Source organism: Copidosoma floridanum, unplaced genomic scaffold (genome assembly GCF_036245765.1).
Source record: "Copidosoma floridanum isolate Cflo_tuat_1 unplaced genomic scaffold, Cflo_Japanese_pri ptg000017l, whole genome shotgun sequence".
NCBI classification, from domain to species: domain Eukaryota; kingdom Metazoa; phylum Arthropoda; class Insecta; order Hymenoptera; family Encyrtidae; genus Copidosoma; species Copidosoma floridanum.
Genome location: NW_028321894.1, coordinates 328607 through 349567, shown reverse-complemented (window position 1 = coordinate 349567; position 20961 = coordinate 328607).

Below are 20961 nucleotides of genomic sequence, written 5' to 3'. Positions count from 1 at the left end.
GCCAAAAAAAAAATTTTAGATGATACTAACAGTGTTTTGCTTCTGGATGGTTGGAAAAACAAGAGCTGCAATAAAAAGTATTTGATTTTTTCGCTTCGAAACATAAATACACCACAAATTTTTCTTACTTTTCGAGACGTTTCCATTGAGGTAGAAGATGGTGAGAGTTTAGCTGTACATATTTCTGATGCTATTAGGTATGCAAAAGAAACTGTAAGTACAAATGTAGTAGCAGCAATTTCAGATAATGACGCTAAGATTCTGAAAGGTATTGAGTTATCAAGAAATGTTGACAACAAAATTTTACTATAAGCTACATGTTGTAGTCACAGCGGTAGCTTGTTGATCAAATTAATAGTGAATAATGCTATTCTCAAGCAAATCACTGGAATCGTTACAGTATTTAAAGACAATAAGTTGGAAGATTTACTTATAGGTCTTAGTGGTACAAGACTGAAGAACTACCCAGAAACGAGGTTCAGATATTTTAGGGACACTTACTTTAGAATTTTTAAAAATCTTTAATTGTCAAGGGAAATAGCAAATACTCAAGATATTAGGATTAACTACGATACCAGAGTACTTCTTCTGAGTGAAGGATTCGAAAACATGATAATGGATGTACTAAATAATTTTGATCCGATTTGTCAACTAATCAACGCATGTCAGAATCCAACAGCTTCCACACTTAGTGCAACAGAAATGTGGGTTAAACTAACGCTCTTGAGAAATGATTATGATGACATCCTTATTAATAGAAAAAACGAAGCAATTTTGTCAGTGGGATAAGCTGCAAATTTCTTGCATCATAGGTACAGGCGTTTAAACTTGACCGAAGATCAGAAAAACTGTGCTAATAAGTACTCAAAGACACTTTAAATACTGAAACATAAGCTTGCAACATATTAAAAAAATCCACTTAAACACAGCAGATATGTGAATAAATGTACCGACTCCGTAGCTTATGGGCCATTAGTCAGATTGACTTTACCACTTTTGGCACATATTGCTGGTAATCTCATGCTTATTCCATCGACGAGTGCAGCATTAGAAGGCTTATTTTCTAAATGAAGCTACGTTTATACCATTTATCGCAAAAAATTAGGTAACGTGAAGTCTGCTGTTCTACTTGATATTAATCACTTCCTCAGAATGACAGAGGGTGTAGTATCTCAATAACAAGATGCGATTGATTAGGTGCCTATTTTCGATGCATAAAAATTTCATATTTTATAACAAATTATCTAGCTTTGGCTTGCTGTACAAACCGGGAAAAAATTTTCAATTACTATTTCAAATTAGCATTTTACATGAAAGATTCCATTTGGTCCACTTTGTTTAGTATTGAAAAATAATCAACACGGAATTTTTTTTTCAACTGACACTGTAAGAAGATATGGCACCTTCATGTTTCTCTATTTTTCATATCTGTAGAGATACTCTATATGAATATAACGTCACGATTTCCCCGTGAAAAACATATGCTTACGTTTTTACTTCATAACTTGAGAAGAAATAAATATTTTTTCTTGAAAATTTTAGGAGTACTTCAATTTTATATTATGTTGATAAAGTTTAATTGTTAACAAATTTCGTTTAGCCGTTTTCGAGTAATTTAAGGTTATGTACATTTAATACTATTTTTATAATGCTGTGTCTTCGAAAGTTATGCATTGTTTTTGATGTTTCTGTGCTAATTTCTTCGTAATTATTCGTATAATTTACAACGTCATATAAATATGACATTTTTTGTAGTCATTAAAAAACAATAACTTTAAGGTACTAAATCTTTTTTAATTTCAATTTTGGAGAAAAAAGAAAATATACATTTTGAATTATTTTTAAACTACACAAGACGGACTAAGTAGAACAAATCTTTTTTTTCATGCAAAATCCTAATTGCTTGAAGTATCATAATATGCTATAATTGTTGTGATCATGAAATTAAGGATAATTCAATGCATAATTTTTTCATAAGAATTTTAAGTGTAATTGTAATTTGAATGTTTTTTTTTAGATAGTTTTAATTGTTATTTTTAATTGCAATGCAATTATAATTGCAATTTTTATAACAATATTTATTATATTTGTAATTTTTTACAACAATTGTAATCACAATTGTGTTTGGTAATAGACGATAATCAAGGCTAATGAGAATAAAATTCTTTGTTTAATTGTAGAAGTAAAAACTCAGTTTAGAGGTACTGCTTTTATATATTCCAATTTATCACACGTTGTTGGTTTTTGAAGAAAACAAGAAAACGGTGATTCGTACGAACGTTATTATAACAATAACAGCATGAGTTAGAGCTTCGATGGCTTAGTTGTTTTCAAGCTAGCCATCTAGCCTGAGAGACTCAAGAGATAGTGAGTTCAAATTCTGTTGAAAACTATTAAGATATTTTTTCTCTGGCTTTTCTTGACGAGAGGAGTACCTAGAGTGCCAAAAAAATCACTTATTCTATAATTAAAACGATAAGTAGATTTTTTAAGACGATATGTTCGACCTAAGAGGGCTTTATTTCAAGGAAAGCCAACACCTGACCAGCTCGTCGGCAAAGCTTCTATCACTATTACAAGCTTGGTACGGTGATGTAGGTATCAAAGATTCTCTTCTTTTAGTCGCATACGTACCTGCTGGGGTGTACTGAAGGTGATGGCTACACCCTGTCAATAGTTACCAGCAGGGCTGGATTTTGTGTGCAAACTGCTCTAAGCAACAAAATTATAGTACCTCCCTCCCACCCTATTCAAGGTCTTCTCACAGAAAAAAAAAAACTAATAAAGAAGCTGTTAAGGTAATGTAAAATACAAATTGGTTATATTAAAATAAGCCTTTGGAAATTATTTTCTTCCAAAGATAAAAAGATAAATAATGTTACTATGACGATATAAAAAATTATATTCTAAGCCATTGAAAAGTACCCGAGCGTTAATAGTAATACTGTATAACTCTGCTAAACACTGCTTGACACTGCCTAATTACTTTAAAAAACTGTTAAACTTTGCGAAACTTTGCCAAACACTGCCGTTCTTTACTGATTCTAATTGGTAGCAGAGTTAGGTACAGTTAGACAAAGTTTGGCAAAGTTGTGCAGTAATAAATAAAATTTGGCAACGTTGTTCATACTGTAGTAAACTTTGACAAGATCCAGAAAAAGTAATCATCAATAAATTTGTACATACATATGTGTTCAAAATGTAATAAAATAATAACATTTTTGATTCATAATAAATTTACTATGGATACAATCTATAGTACAGCTATTTATTTTTTTGTATATAAAGTGCAACTTAGTACAAACTCGTGTACTTCGTACGTATATTTATTAGAATAATGTTTGTTCTCAAAGTAATGAAGAAACAGAATAGTAATAATCAAATGTGCTCTATAATTATTTTATGCTATTCCTTTTACCTTTGTATTAAAGCAGGAACGCAAGTTTAGTAAAAGTCCAAATTCCATCAGATACCAAAGTGTATGCATTTTTATGACCATGCATTATCCCAGACAATTTATTATTTATCACTATTATAACATAGAAATTCTCATATTTAATGGTACTAAGCATAATTATTGGTCAATTAATTGTTATAAACAGTTTTAGTAGAAAAAAATACTTTCCCCTAAATAATTTATAACATTCAGGATTTGCGTAAAAGTGTTTTGGACAAAAGTTGTGTATTTTTGGACTCGACACAATTTATTTTTTATGCATTCTTTAAAAAAAACTTGATCACACAGATCTTGCCACTCCCGTAAACTATTTTCAAAGAATCTTTTGTTATCTGGCTCTAGACCCAGCTACCCAAATGTTGAATGGTTATTTTATTTAAAAGTATAATTGTCACAACGTTGTTCTAAGCCATTAAGAACTTCGTGAACTTTGACGAACAAAATAACAAATTACTGTTTTGAACAAAAAACTTTTTTTTTTAACTCAATGGACTACCCATTAAGACAGCTTTAAGAAATCTTAAAATTTCATGATTTAAAAGAATTTTCTTTGTTTTTATATAATTGAGAACAAACATAGTTTAATATTTGTGTAGAGTATGCAAGAAATTTATACATTTTTGTTTCCTTCAAATAAATATCTTGGAATATATAAAATTAACTATTCGCAAGATTTATCTTAGAAATTTAATTTAGAGATTTCATCCATGTGTTAAGAAAGCATGATTGTTATCAATAAAATTATCAATTAGATATACATTTCACTATAGTTTATAGACATTGTAATAAGTAATACATTATTTGTTTAGGAATCTGCATGTCATTAATATTATCTGTAGCTGTTTTTGGAGTTGTTCTCTTGTACCAAATTTTTTAATACCATTACAATTGACTTATTTGTTAAAGCAGTTTAATTACTGTTATAAACACTTTTATGCTAATAACATAATGGATAAGTTATTGAAATTTTGGAACTGGCTTTCCTTGCGTGCACGGGAGCTAAGTATTACTATGTACATAAAGTTTTTCGTATTATTATTTCGCACCTTTTCATTTGTTATAGAATTTCAATACCTTTTGGTTATATCATTTAAAAGTCATTTTATATTTAATCTTAATTACTTTTAAATAGTTATAAGCAGTAAATGGAATAGTATAGTCATTCTGATTTAAAAAAAATCTTAGTCATTAGTAATACAACCTTGTGGGGGTGATGCGTAGAGGCGAAGCCGCACTAGTACACATATATACATAAAGGCATGCACGGGGGAATAGCAAATTCAGCGCTAAAAATAGTGCAAGTGCAAGTGAAATTAAAGATGAAAAAGGAAAAAAGCGTTATTGAGAAATAAATACTTTACTCGTAGTGAAAGTGAATTCAAGTAGTATTGTTCGCATCGTATTTATATGTGTTCGGGGCGTATGCGTTAGCACACACTAGGCTCGGATAGGGTGATTGGGAAGACACAATATGTAAACACGCACTGGCCTTGAGCTCGCAAGAGAGTTTGGAAGTTACACGAATAAATGTGAAAATACAAGCACTGACATAATATAACTGATTGAAATCTTGATTAACTAAAAACGACTGTCTGTAGAAATACACAAGAGTTTCACTAAGTCTTGTTGTTGATAATCACTGGTAGCTCGATGAGATTAACTATTTGAGCTGGTCTGCAGATTATGCAGTGAGCAACTTAAACAAAGCACTAAGTGCACTGCACTGCACAACTGAGTTTTTTCCACTGTATTGAGAGAGTTAATCAGAAGATTTACACTAGCATTTAAGGTGATGTATGCACCTTTCAATGCTAGAGTTTGGCAACGTAAATTAAGAGAGTCTATCTTCGACGAGAGCTGAGTATAATCTGGCGCTTACAGTATACAAGGCTTGCCGCGTGAATACGCACACACACACCTGCAGCGCGCCAAGTTGACCAAGCGCACACGCACAGAGCGTTGGGCCGATAGAGACTACAAGTGTACACAATGTACACAAAAGCCTAGCCTACTGTCGGTCGCTCTCATTTCCAACAATATGTACGAGAAAGTAATAGAAAAGGAGTTTATTTGATTCGTATTCAAGCCGTGATGTAAGGATTATCACTTTATAATTGTAAAGAGGAAAGCTAAGGGAGTGTTAAGCTCAACTTCATTGAATGCTTATCATTTAAACAAGATTAAATTAGATGTGACTACTACCACTTACTTACTTGGATAGGTGACCGCTTAAGTATGGTCGTCACCTGCACTGTTTTTCTCGGAGTTCAATTAACTGTTTCTTCTTTTCTGTGGAGAACATGAGCGGGAGGTGTGCAGAAGCGTGTTCTACGGGGACGTATTTATAGACACCTGGACGGAATTTCGGCAATACACTGGGTCGTTTCGGGATGGGTTCTTCCCATGTGGTTTCTCCACCCGCAGGAATTGTCCTGGCTAATGCGGAGCGGCAATTCCTACCGTACCTGTGAGCATTTCATGTTACAAGCAACCTAATAATTAAAAAATGAACAAAAACACTAAGGATTAATACGTGAGTGTAAAGTGAGATGCGTTTTTTGTACGATATAAAATTACAATATGAACAGTAAAAGAAACAAAATGATTATGTATGAAAGTTTTTATAAGCTAAAGATTGTATCATAAGGTTTCAACATTTTCCCTGCATATATGCTTTGTTTTTATACTTATTTTTCCAGACTGATAATTTAGTCGTATGGAAAGCATTGATTATTATTAATGAATTTTCTTGATTAATATCGAGTTATTTTTAATAAATACATAAAAAAGCCAAAAAGTTATTCTTGAAAAATAATTGCTGATTATAAAGCCACACAGCAAACATCTTTTAGTTATCGTTTAAACATTGGTACAGAAAGTTTTGAATTTTATGGACACTAGTTTCTTTCGAATATTTCACGTTTGCACGATTCCATTTTATGAAAGGAACTTGCATTGGAGATGTTTTTATATTTGTAAGACTAAGGGCGTAATTACACAAATTCAGATGTATTTTTCTCGCAAGCTTTCAGAACTCGAAACAATTTTTATATTCATTTTGCATGAACAAGTTACGGAATGAATTTTTTTTATTTATATAGTAACCTAATGCTTAAAAAAAGTTTTTGGAGCAGTATCATTTGTGAACGCATCAAATTTATTATATAGATCACTATATTTCGAAAAACACGATCACTGTATTCCATGGTACTTAGGAATGAAGTAATTACACGCATTACAAAAATAATGAATTCACGTTGTTAATGAGTGCTTGCATCACAAAAGAGCCACAGGTTTTATCGGAAAATACTGCACCTATCCCAGGAAAATGCATCGCCTCATCTTCTATACTGAAAAGCTTTTTCGTAGCGTTTCCCAAGCTCATATTATCATTACCAATAGATGTTTAAACAGAGCTTAGAGCATCCAGAAAGTCAGTGATTATTTCCGATGAAATGAGAGGTGGAAATTTGAATTCATTAAGTTTTTTAACCAGCTGACTGATTCAGCAATAAGTGTTATAGGAAATATCTTTGTACTGAATATTATCATAAATTTGGAAATCAATTTTGTGAATCAAAATCGAAACTTGAACACCGAATTAATTTTTGCACGTAGCACATACGTATTACAAAAATTCAAGAACTTTTTTTCTGCATGATCTGCAGAATCTGTGGAAAAGTAAAATAAAAAAGTGGGCTTACATTCTTGTGCATTTAGTAGTGCCATAAATTCAAGTTTAGAACCATCAATATTTGTGTGAATATCTATAACCCGTGTATGAATTTTTTTGTTTGATGTCAGAAATAATTCATTTCATGCTATTATAGCTGTATCAATAAACAATTTCGTTTTAGTTGGTATTATCTCCTCTTTTGCTAGAGTAACAATCATGTTGTGTACTTTCGGTTCATGTAAGTACTCGTAGTCAACACAATTGCTGATAAGAAACTGTAGAATAGAGAGATATTTCTTGTACTAGTGTCTTTGTGGAGTTTCTTGTGTTTCCTTAACAAACAAAAGTTTGAAAAATTAGATTTGTATGATTCTAGAAAAATTTGTTTGTAAATCTGTAAAAAACTCATGTTGGTCTATATTCATATATGCATGCACAATTTCTATATTAAAAATTTGATCATCACGTGACTGAAGCTTTTTTATTCGTTCTGTGATTGGTTAAGACTTGTCAAGAGCGGGAAAATTCAGCATTATGACGTTATAAAATGAATAAAAATCAATTAAATTTATAATTCAAGTTAAATAAGAATTAGATTAGAACTATATTCAACAGAGCTTGATTTTTCATTGTAAGTCGTATTTTTGAAAATTGTGTTTTTATAAATAGAGGTTGCTGCACGAAGCACGCAAGAGGCGAAGAAAAAAAAAATTAGAAATATAGAAAATAAAAAATTTGTATTCGTTCGTTATTTCCAGCTACATTTATTACATTTGTGCAATAAATTAGTTATTGAATTGTCGGTCAGATTCGTTGACTGACAGTCATACTTGTCTACTATATTTGTAAGTGTACGGTTACTTTTAATAATGTTTAACCCTTTGCAAAAGGAAAGATATTACGACAAAACTAATAGATTGTTTTTTAAATTATATTATGTCTTATTATTTTTATATCTTTTTATATTACACGTAATCGATAAGTTAATGATATATTTTTATGTTTTAATAGATAATAAGTAATTGAAAGAGAAAACTAAATCAGAAAAATACAAGGTATGAATAATAAAGCCATACAATATTTTAATTGTAACTGGTATCATAACTAGCACTTGCATTACTAAAAAAATTTGCTTACCTTCTCAATTGGAATTGGCTGTTGATCACACGAATATTGTGAGCATGAGGTACAAACACTCAAAGGGCGTGTATGAAACTGGAGTCTTGTGACTCTGCGCTCGTCGTACTTCTTCCATTCTTTCGGGAACTTAGCCAAAGGAGAGGGAGGTGGTGACGTACTTAAATCCAGATTACAGTCAGCAAGAGAACCAAAACTTTGCTGCTTTGGTTTTTTTCCAGAGGCATTGCTGCTAGTGAAGACATCGACGTAATTCAGTACGAAGTTTTTATAGTGTGAGAAGTGTACCAAGTAGAGATGAAGATTATTTCTATAGAAAGCTCACAGTCATTCAGGGAACATTAAAAAAATCTTACATATTGTCAAAACAAGAAGTAGTTGATAAAGATTCGTCTTTAAATGCGCAACATTGATATTATTTTAAGTATACACTTTGTGACACGAGAAATAACTGTTTAAATTAGTGAGCACTGAACGAGTTCATTTGAAACCGTTAAACAAAATCACACACCTTATAAAATCTTCGAAATGTGCAAAAAAACGTTAACAAGGCAATGGAGAAATCATTTTCTCAATAAAAAAGTTTTTTCACTGTATACGCGATAAAAATTATTAGTAGTAATCCCAGACTTATCTGCAAAACACTTTGTCTTGTATTTCAGGCACGACAAATACACAAGTAACCAGAGCAAAAACTCCATATAATGATACTAAATAAAATCTCGATGTAACGTCACACGATAATTATATAGATAAGTTTCTTACAAATATTATATTAGTTAATGGCACGTAACTGAGTTAAATAATAAAAAAATGATTCTGTATTGGTATAAGAATGTGCGATGTGTTATGCATTAAAAAAATACTACAGACAAAATCGAATAAATTTGATGGATCAATGTAAATTTTAAACCTACAGTAAACTTCTTTTTCACATAATAAGTCTGTTTTCTAAGAAATTGCAAATACTAAGTAAAAATGTAGTGTTAGATAGTAGTTTTTTTTTAACTACTAACACACTTTACTTAAATTTTCTGTCAGTATTTATTTTTTAATTCACTGCAAATTATTGCACATAAAGGTATTAGTTTACATGATCGAGAAATGAATTTTTCATAAGTTTGAAACTAATAAAACTTCTTAAGTAATTATAACAAACGTTTCGTATAAACCATGTTATTAACTGCTACAACTTTTTATATGCAATACAGTTAACATATATTTATCGATGACTTTGGAGTTTAGCAAATCTACCACCTTTGATTACGCAACCGCACATTAGGCATTGTCCTCTTATCTGTTTATTATCTTTATCGCGAACTATACTAAATCCATCCCAGTTTTGGTGATTCGGCCGCACCCGTGCAACAAATAAATTGATAATTATTACTTAATTATCCACATGTACGGATTTAGAAGAAAAATGAGAATCATGGAAGTAGTAAATATAGTGAAATATATTATAGAGAAGAAATTGAGCACAGGAAGAGGAAAGGTATTTACATGTTTTATTGATTCAAAGAGAGTATTTGATCGGGTAGATAAGTAAGTATTTACAAAAAGGTTAATAGAGATGAAGGCAAACAAAAAGTGAGAGGAAGCATTATGGATGCTCACAAGGAGACCAGAAATGTAGTTAAAAAAGGTTTAAGTAGAAGAAACGTTGAGTTCTAGATAAAGAGAGGCGTAAGGCAAGGATGTCTACTAAGCCCAACGCTGTTTGACGTATACGTGGCAGATCTGAGGGTGGATTTGAGAAAAGGACAAGTAGGAGAATGCAGAGTTGGTAATAAAAAGGTATGGAGCTTAGCATAAGTGGATAATATACTTTCGATTGCGTACAGAGAAAAAGAGTTAAAAGAGACGTTAAAAAGATTTAAAAAGTACCTGGAAAGGAAGAGAATAATATTAAGTAAAACAAAGACGAAAGTTCTAGTAATTGAAAAAAGAAAGGGAAAAGATAGAACTTTGACGTGGGGCAGTAAGGAATTAGAAGAAGTAGAGAAAATAAGAGATTTTTAATATGTATAGCAAAAAAATATGAGGAATGACAGGCATACAGAAGAAAGGAAGAGGAAAGCAGTGACGGCTGTTAAAAATGTATGGAGCATTGAAAAGAGAATATTAAAGAATAGTTATAACAGGAAAAAAAATTGTTTACTGCATAAAGGGAGAGTACATCATTGTGAAAAATGGAAGAATAGGGATGAAAAGAAGATGAAAGGCTAGATAGTGTATAAAGAAGACATATCAAGTGGAAATTAGAATTAGATAGCAAAACGCCACATTACTAAAAATTTGACGAAAAAATTAGGGACTTAGATAAAAAATTAGTCAAAGAATGCATAAGAGTGAAAAAAAAAATGCACAAAGATAAAAAAAAAAAAAAGGATAGGGACAGAATCGAAAAAGAGAGCTGAAGTCTTACGAGAAGAAAATGTCAAAGCAGAAAGATATGTAAAAAGAGATTAATTTAAAGAAATAAAAGAAAAGTTATAATAAACAAGGAACAAAGAGAAAAAGAGAGAATGAAAAAGACAGGAATAGCAAGAAGATGTATGAATACATGAAAGTCGAAGGAGTTAAATAAAATTAATTGCAAGTTTTCGATGTGGAAATCAGTGTAAAAGCAGAGAGTATAGGAAAGAAGAGGAAGATAAAACGCTTAAGTTATGTAAAGAAAAAGAGAAAAATCATATGCATACACTGCAGATTTGTGGAGAAACAAGTTACAAGGTAAAAATTGAAAAAGCATGAAGCTAAGATATAAAAGAAATAGAAATCTTAAGGGAATCAATTAGAAAAAGGAAAGAGGCAAGCAAAGACTAGGAAAGAATCATAAAGATAAGGAAAAAAAAAACGAGGGTCACAGGCGTCTCTCAGAAGATGTAAAAACATACCCGAGACAAGCAAAAACTGACTCATTATGCTAATTCTATAGGTAATAATAAACTTTATAAAAATGCTGTAACGTGTAGGTATTTGTAGCATGATCTTAAAAGAGAATTATCATTATTGCATGGATTGATTTAAATGTTACAGATGAATACCAGAAGAAGCCATTAAATCATCGACACATTGAGAAATAGTAGTAGATTACCAATTGATAGCATTTTTTTAAATCTATTTTTAATTAAGGTAATACATATGAACTACTTAAAACCAAATCACAGAGGCACACGAATATCGAGAGAACTGATTATGTTAAACATAACATAAAATTTAAATAGTGAAAGTTAAAAACCTTTATTTCTATTCAGGTACATTATTAATTTTGTACCCTTAAGTAAGCCCGTAAAAATTATTATTTTTGGACCATCTAGTTTTACTCTCAATATATAATGTTTTTTATGAATTTTAAAGTTTATGTAGAGTCAAAAATTTTTAAAAACATTGCTTTAACGTAGGCATTTAAATTCAGAAGTTTTATAATGTTTGAGAAAAGTGTTCAACTTTATTGTATTAACATACAGTCAAAATAAAAAAAAATTGTGATTAAGTTATCCTAAAGTCGAAACTTTTGGATTCGTGTACCTTCATAATTTTGGTCTTCTGTAAAACACCTACATAAATTTTTTTTTTACCTATTTTACTTTACCTTTTAGATACGACGTTTTTTATAATTTGTAAGGGTTGTGTTGTAATAATACGTTTTAAATGTATTGTAAGCAAGTAAATAGTTACTTTTCAAATATAATACATTTTTATTAGTAAACACTATTTTAAATTAATTTAGGTCTTAAAGAAATTCGACTTTTTAACGTTAAGATTTGTATGTAGTCAGAACTCTTTTATTTATGTACTTTAATAGTTTTGTCTCTCTCTTGAAAACTTGTAATAATTTTGTTTTGTTTTAATTGCCATTTTCTTAGAAAGGCAGTGTTTTTTGAGTTTCTTAATCAGTCATTGTATCCTAACATTATTTTGCTTGTGTATCTATATTTATATACATATGTGCCTGTGTATATGTGGGTATATCAATATGCATACTAAAATGCGTATACTGCCAAGCACATTATTAATTCCACTCTCCATTTTCTTAGCAGAGTGTACAGTTCACACCATATGCACGTAAACACAGGCATACACACAGGATATACATATTATGTATATGATAGCTTACACCAATATAAAGATTATTGTTGTACACCATTAGTCAATCCCGTGTACGCCTGCCTATCTCTCGATGCCATGCGTTGTCGGGTCATGCCATGTTTGTTTCGCATGGCGTACATATACATTGATAACTATACACGTACGTATATATGCAAGATGTTAAATGTACGGTATCGGCATTTGTAGGTATATACATTTTGTATCTTCGGAGTGGGAGAAGTGTGAAGGGGGAGATCGGGGATAGACTCACTAAAGCTACCACCGTCAGCTCAACCAATCGCAGCAATCCTTCGTCCTCTGTCCAGTGCATCTATATTTTTTTGTTTAAGAGACACAAAAGCGTCTATGTGAAAAAGGGGAACGTTTGGAAATTTTTACTCCCCAAGCGAAAAGGCCTAGGCACCGCATAAGATGTTGTTGATGGAAAGATATATATATATGTATATATTTAAATTCTAAATAAGTCATATGATAATTTGATTAGATAAATAATTGGATAATAATTGTTAGTTTTGTTCTAAAATAATCTTGTAATGTGTTTTGTTCCTTTAGTAATAAAATTATTTTACAAATAAATATTACTGAGTCCATTATTCATCAAGTTTTCATCTTGCAACACAATGCCCATACAGTATACTTATTTGGTTTACAAGTTGGAAAAAATATGCCCTTGATATTCATATCAAACCTTTGCCTCAAGGACGAAACATTTTCTATAGTAAATTGCATGGAATTCACAGTTTTAAATTTGTAAGTCCTTTTTAGTTCTTTAAATAGTTTTTTTTTTTAATTTCAAACCATTCAACTTTGTAACATATTACTTAAACTGATACATACGCGTTAAACTGAAATATCTATTCTTTTTATTCCTTTTTTTGACCTGAAACAATATAATTCAGTCTACTATTACTGTAATTTAAGTTTAAATGTGTCTTTTAAATTTTTTTAATAAACATATACGTTATAATGTAACCAAAACACTCTAGTTAGAGTTAACTCTTATTACCTACGATTTTAGCTTTCAGGTAGAACAAACATTTTTAAGTAGTCTGGTTTTCTTCTCAGAATATTAGATTCTTAATAGAAGATACAAGGAGCGTAAATCTTTAAGGTATTGGTGAACGAAGTAACGAGCAATCTTTTCTTATAAACGTATTGTATGTTGGCAAGTTATCCATTGGAGATGTCATAACATTTTTATTATACCTTCGTCGAAAGATGACATTCTCTCCCAGGGCTGATTTTTGGGAAAGCCATTTTCGGTGGAAGAATGATGAAAAATAGTTTATTTTGTATCACATATGACGAAATTGATTGATAACAAGGTATATTTTTTTTAGTGTATTCAAGAAAATGTTTGGAGGTTGACGTACGGACAAAGAGTTTCTTATTCCTCGTTCTAAAATTCTGTCTAGTTTTTTTGCTATCATCTGAAATGGGCGCTCAAACAAGTATTTATAATTTAGATCTTTTCCAAATAAGAAAGTAGGCTTTTAAAACTGAAAAAATAACATTCCAGAATTTTGTGTGACGTTAAAGGATATTAACGTTAAGATTTTCGTGTAATTGTATGTTATGTTAGATGAATAATAATTTAAAAAATAATTTAGCATTTTCTCTTATTTTGGAATGACAACAATTTTTTCCAAGGCTATTCTGATAATTTTAAAAAATTCTCGTTTCAAAGTTTACTGCATTGTTTTCAATTGCTTTCATCTAACTTTTATGCTCGAACAAGGATTTTTGAATCACCTCTTTTTCTTTGTGAGATATTAGGTTTTAAACACAAAAAATTACTATTTAAGGCTTTTAGATTATGTTGAAGGCAACAGATGTTAATATTATGTCGTAATCGCATATTATTATGGAAAAACAGTAATTTGAATAATAGTTTAGCCTTTTTTTGTGAAAAAAGAATTTTTTTGAGGTTATTTCAATAATTTGGAGGTAAGAATTTTTCGTTTTGAATTGCTTAATTATTTTTTCCTATCAACTTTCATCCAACCCTTATGCTCGAACAAAAGTTTCCTACCTACTAATTTCATACTTCCTTTTTTTTCCAATGGCAAAGTATTCGTTTTCATAAAAAAATATTGAAAAAACTTTGTGTACAATGGAAAATATTGAAATTGTTGCTGAAGTTAAGCATACCATGCCATGCCATGTTGTATATATCAGTTTTCCGACTTCTTAAAAATGTAGGTATCGTGTCCAAAAATACATGTTATCCACGTGGCAAATTTGAAAAATAAATATAAATATATTCTCATTGCAAGTGTCGAATACTTCTTGACAAAAACGTTTATAAGCTTTAAAATAAAACATCCAGATAATTAGCACTGCCAGAATTGTGCCATGACAGAAATTGATTTTCAAAATACATGACATTTTTAAAGTATTGAAATAACGTTATTAATACCTTTATAAAATCGTTTACCTTTGAACGTAGTAATAGCTCGATCTTGATGCACGTTATGTTATTATAATTCTCAGGATGCCCGTTTTGTAGTGTTAGGGACCGTATTGATTAGCTAATCCATCACAGTAGTAGTCAATTATGCGTATTAGCAACCGTTAATAAAGCAGGTAGGTTCAAGATAAACTGAGTTAGTATCATTAACATTATTGCCAAGATAAATACAAACCTTATCAAACACAAAAAATTTAAATGTAAGCTTTATTTACTGATATTTAATTGTGTGGCATCAAAGTTAGTTAGACTTAAAAAATTAAACACGCATATCAAAATAGATTAAATAATCCATCCAAGTCGTATGTCATTTAATGAAGTAAATTTATATCTTGTACTTTAGTTTGGATAAATTCATGAAAGTATAATGAAAACGGTAATGCATCACAGAATGTGTCATTACCCGTAGAGCACCGTACATTTCTGAAATTTATCTGATGATAGTTAGAAGTTTTGTAAATAAGGTCTCAGAAGCGTTCTAAAGCCGTTTCAAGGGCTTCTAAAAATTCGTGGTTACAGTCAAATTAGAAACTTCTCCTAAATGTGTCCAATTCACGCGTAAAAGGTAGGTAGCCAAATATGATGCTAGTTAAGAATTTTTGTAGTAATTAATGAAGCAAATAATTATGTATGAAAACTAAGTAAAACAAGCTAGACTTTTGCATTCGACATGCAGAACATGATAAATATAACATCTTTCTCCCACAGTAAAATCACAATTGTGGATAGTATGTAATCACAATATTGTACACAAGATCTCAAATGATTCTATCCAAATTGCTGATGTAATCAAGAGTAAATCCAGAATAGAATCAGCTGCTGTTGAGCTGTTAAGTAGTTATTTTTAATTAAAGGGTATTTAAAAATAAAAAATATTAATTGAAACTTTGTTCAATCGAATCTTTTATAAAATTGCATTTATCATTAAATACAATCCCACAAATTTAAAATTGTTACCTTGAACATTTTTATTCAATAAACAAATAGGTAAACATTACTGAAGTATAAGTATTAATAAAATTAATATATATGCTGGATACATGTACACTGCAAAAGCTTACCACTTGTGCTGTGTATTTATTGATCGATTTTGATCATATTTGTCAAGTCATATAATCTGTGATAGCGAGTTCTGGGATGAAACCCTGCTGAAATTTCTCAGGTGATTTAGGAGGTAAAAACATTTCATATTTCAGGATGTCGCCAAGTAGCTGATTCTTATAAATTGACCACCCATTGTTGATTTTCAGCATTTTAGTGTTTCTCATTGCTAATATCACAACGATGATAATCAACCCATCAACAACTCATACACATTAAGTTAACGTTCACTCTGTCTGCAACTAGAAAATAAGACAGACCACAATCAAAATTACATCGCTATTCATCTCGTAAGCAGCAAATTGTCATTTAGAACTATAATAGCTTTCAAAGTTGCAATAAACAATACATTAAATCAACGTTAACTCTGAGATGGGTGCAGAAAAAGTGTACTCAAGTGTCCAATAAACACATGTATATTGATACACTTACCTTTACATAAAAAACACGTTTGAGGACATGCTTAATTGGATTATAATAATATGGATTATAATAATACTTTATATATAAGACTAAGCAATTTCATAGTTTTACTTGGCAGTTATGCACGTTATGCTATCAATATTAAAAATAAGTTCAGCAATACATTTATCGCACAACACAAGTGTTATGACATATAATAGTTTACCACAGAATATATTTAATCGATCTTAATAATCAACAAATACAAAATACACTTACTGTTAATTTAAAACCATTCAATCCAATAAGAAGCACAAAGATGACAGATATAAACAGCTGCATGTAGTTGTGGTATCGGCTTCACCTAAAGCGGCTCAAACAGCTCGTTGAAAAGGTTTGAAACGCGCTGAAACGACTGGACGGCAAACAGCCCAAACAGCGCGTTGAAAAAGTTTGGGATAAACAGCCCAAATAGCGCGTTGAAACGCATTTAAACGCGCTTTAGCTGATACTCATGTTGCCTTCCGAACCCTGCTCTAGGGCCATACCATATAACTTCTTTCGCTTTGCGTTACATGGTACGGCCCCTGGCGTGCCACGAACTTTTTCTTCGAAACGTTCTGAATGAAAAATTTCTTGCGTACCCAGGTCTGAGGTACGCTTGTCAGTTCTCAATACACCATTCGGAAACGAGTCCAGTTCAGACTATCCCGAGTCCAGTAAGCCACTAAGGTCTGATTGCAACCGTTTGATATTCGCTGATATCAGTTATCATCTATTTTTAGTTTCTTCACTTAGTATATAATAAGTAAACCAGTTTACTAGAATACATTTAAAAAAAACACGAAAAATATTGAGTAACTTAAAATAGAAGCAAAGCATTGACCTCATCCACAGAGGTCTATTTACTTATCATAACATATAAATATACCCCGATACCATATGATCCAGCTCTTTGGTTTGTCAGGTTCTTTTGAACAAGTTAGGGGATCACTGGACAAGTTAATCAAAGCGCAAGTTTCGTGATGTATCAAACGTTATCGGGCTTATCAAAGTTTCGCGATCATACATAGTAATCGTAAGCTCTCTCAGCTTTCCTGCAGTGACCATAGACATATGAAGAATAGATTGCTTACTCCAAGTAGGAGCAGTGGAGCTTACGTAGAAAGAAAAAAAAGTGACAATCAAAGGCAGTAAGTCCTCTCTTTAACACGCGTGGAATGTGGGATATACAGGAGAACTGCATAAATATTTGTGTAGCCATGCCTTACCCTGCAGTTCTACTACATATGTAGTACCTACTATACAAGGACCACAAGTATACGAGAGAGAATTGAGGACTTACTGCGCTCGACTTGTCTGTTATCTCCCTTTCTGCGGGAGCTTCACTGCCCCTATTTGGAGCAATAAGCAGTCTATCCTTTATATATCTATGCTTCTGACAAAGTGAAAGCAAAACTAAGTATTAAACTCTTATGGGACTGCACCTTAAGAGAAAAAAATTAACTCGCATGAAAATTTTAAAATTGATGTGTAAATTAAAAGTTTTGTATGCACGATGTTGTCCTCAAAATCTTAAGATAATTTTTCTTTAATCAAACCAAGATTTGCTTTGGTACGACTTCATGATGATAAAAAGTTTTACGTGAAGCACATTTCTGAACTTCAATGCACGATAAAAAAAAAAGAAAACTAATCCATAAAATTTTTCAACCTACGGAGGTTACGGACTTTGGCAGGTCTTCATGGTATCAAGCTTTGTGGGAATCCTCAGAGTCTTGCGAAGAAAAACACTCGCACACAGGGTACTATATGAGATAGTCACCGGAGATGTCAGGGAGACTTATCAGGTGGGTTGTTACAGATCATTTTACAAGTTCGATTAGATTATTCTGTCAATTCGTCACTGTAAGCCAGTATAAATTGAATTAAGGTACCATAAGTACAAATTAGAAAATAAATTCAAGTTTAAATAGTGCAAAAATTTTTTTATTCGGAAATAATGTCTAAATGAGATATTCCGCAACGTTTGGCTATACATTATCTTTTTTAGGTGGAAGTAATGTAAATAACATTGAGAATAGAAAGTAGCAAAATAATGTTGTTCCATATCACCGGTGAGTGCGAGCAAATAATAACGTTAACGGTAATAAATTATTTATTGTGTACAGTTTACAATCTAAATTTGAACGTAATAAAATTTTAAGTCTTATATTTTGTAGAACACTTTTTGCAAAGAGCTAGAAGTAACAAACCGTTGATGAGAAAGTTCCAAATGGTAGAAGGTTAGGTTATTGTTTAAACAAAAACATATGACTATTCAAAAACAAAGCATCGAAGAACAGCGAGAGAAGGAGACCAAACAAAAAGTCCGTCAAGAGCTGTACTGTTCATAAAATTAATATCTAAGTGACGATGTTTCGACTACTTGATAGGTAGTCTTTGTCAAGTCAAAATTTACTAAAAGTAACGTCAAAAGAAGAAGTAGAACAGCAGAGCCCTTGACTTACTTGTTATATATGATTACTTCTCAACATAGCATAACTGTACATTTCAAACATTTTTTTTTAGAAAACATAAATCTAAACCCGAGAAACACAGAGCGCCTTGTTGCTATTGATGGACATGTAAGTATAAAATAAACTCGACAGCAGTGCGCAAATTATTAAAATATTGTACCTAGTCGATGATTAGTAGTTATAAATTCGTTGCTGTAATTATTATTCATATACCCACAGTATACAGACATACAACTTGACAAATGATCAACTTTTATATAGAGGCTGATCTCACTTGCACCATCTGGGCAGAGCTTGCCAACTCACCAGCTCCATACGACAAAACCTTCTCTATTCGCACAATGTAACACTAATTTAAATTACGTAGGTATACTTAGGACTTGATGTAGATGTTGATGAAGTTGTATGGAAGAGAGGATGTACTCAAAAGAAACCAGACATATTTGTGCGAGAAGCTGCAGAGTGTATCTGGACGGCCTATGGAGTTATAAGTAGAGCCTTTCAGTTGCATAAATGTAAGGTAAAAAGGTTTGAAGGCAGAAGCTCGCAGAAAGAGGTGGAGCGCGATAAGTGGTTGTTATTGGAAGATGTGTTCATTTACGTTACTTGTTCTACTTCAATAGTAACACAAGAAACTCAGAGCAATAGTTAATTGTTATATAGCCAAGGTATCTTGCTATGTATAACTGCCAGTGCTACCGCACTCGTGGCCACCTGCGGTAATAACTCAATGTATGTAAACAAATCCAAATCATATGGGCTTGTTTCTAGCATCAGGTGGCGCTAGTGTATCTAGGCAAAATTTCCATATAAGTATACCTACATATTGAATGAACATTTATACATATTGGGAGCGCACGGTGGCTCAGTCAGTTAGGTTGTGGATCGGCACGTGGGAGACCGTGGTTTGATTCCTGGCCAGTGCGACTTTTTTGGCAAGTACCTCTGTGATTTTTTACATGTGCTTTTTCACCATGCAATGCTTCTCATAAAGGAAATGGGGGGCGACCTTCTTGCAGAAAAATTGCCTATTTTTCACCTATCCCCTACTTAAAAAGGAAAGCCTCCCATCCTTTTCCTTGTCCCTCTCCAAAGTGTCGAGTGCCCTAAGTAGTGCCCTTATTAGGGGCTGGGCGTATGTCACTATAATACAAGAAAAAAAAAATTACATTAATCTATTTAATATATAGGTATACTTGTATGGAATGCTAGAAACAAGCCCGTTGCAGAGGTTGCAGCAAAGTAATGTAAATCAAATTAATTATTTTTTATAAATATTAGAAGGATGAAATTGATATTTCTATAAAGGGATATGTATGTTCAATGAAATAGCAGTATAATTTTGCTTAATTGTATTTTATAACTAAGATGAAAATAAAATTTTTCCTCTTCTTTTGAGGTTGTATACTTTCAGAGTTAAGCCAAATGAGATGTAAATTACCTCAATGATGTAAAAAAGGTATGCATGCACATGCAGGGATTCATTTCTTGATATTTCTTACATCATAAGGGTAATTTACATCCCATTCGGCTTATCACTGAAAGTATACAATCTCAAAAAAAAGAAAACTTTATTTTTATCTCGGTTATAAGATAAAATATAGCAAAATTATACTTCTTTTTCATTGAACATACGTTTTCGTATACAGAATCATCTATTTCGTCACTCTAATAATAATAAATATTTATTAATTCTATTAAAAGAATTTGCTACCACCTCTGCATCTCTGCAACACGATTTGGCTTTGTTTACATATATTAAGTAATTTCCGCAGGTAGCCACAAGGGTGGCAGCACAGGCCTTTACACTTAACGGATACTTAGTATACACAAAGTGTTTTTGTAAGGCATACTGAAAATCTTACGATTCGTATAAGTAATGATTTCTGAAGATCAGCCAACTATAAAAATCAACTGCTTTCCATTTGTAATAGTGTGAAAATTGGAAAGTCATTAAAGGTATATTGACTTTTGATAGGGTTCACATTACCTGTCACTATTTTTTGTATTTACAAATTTTTTTGTTAACCTCTTTCTGCCGTTAACAAAAAAAAAGCTTTCTCTAAAAACCCAAAGTTAAGTT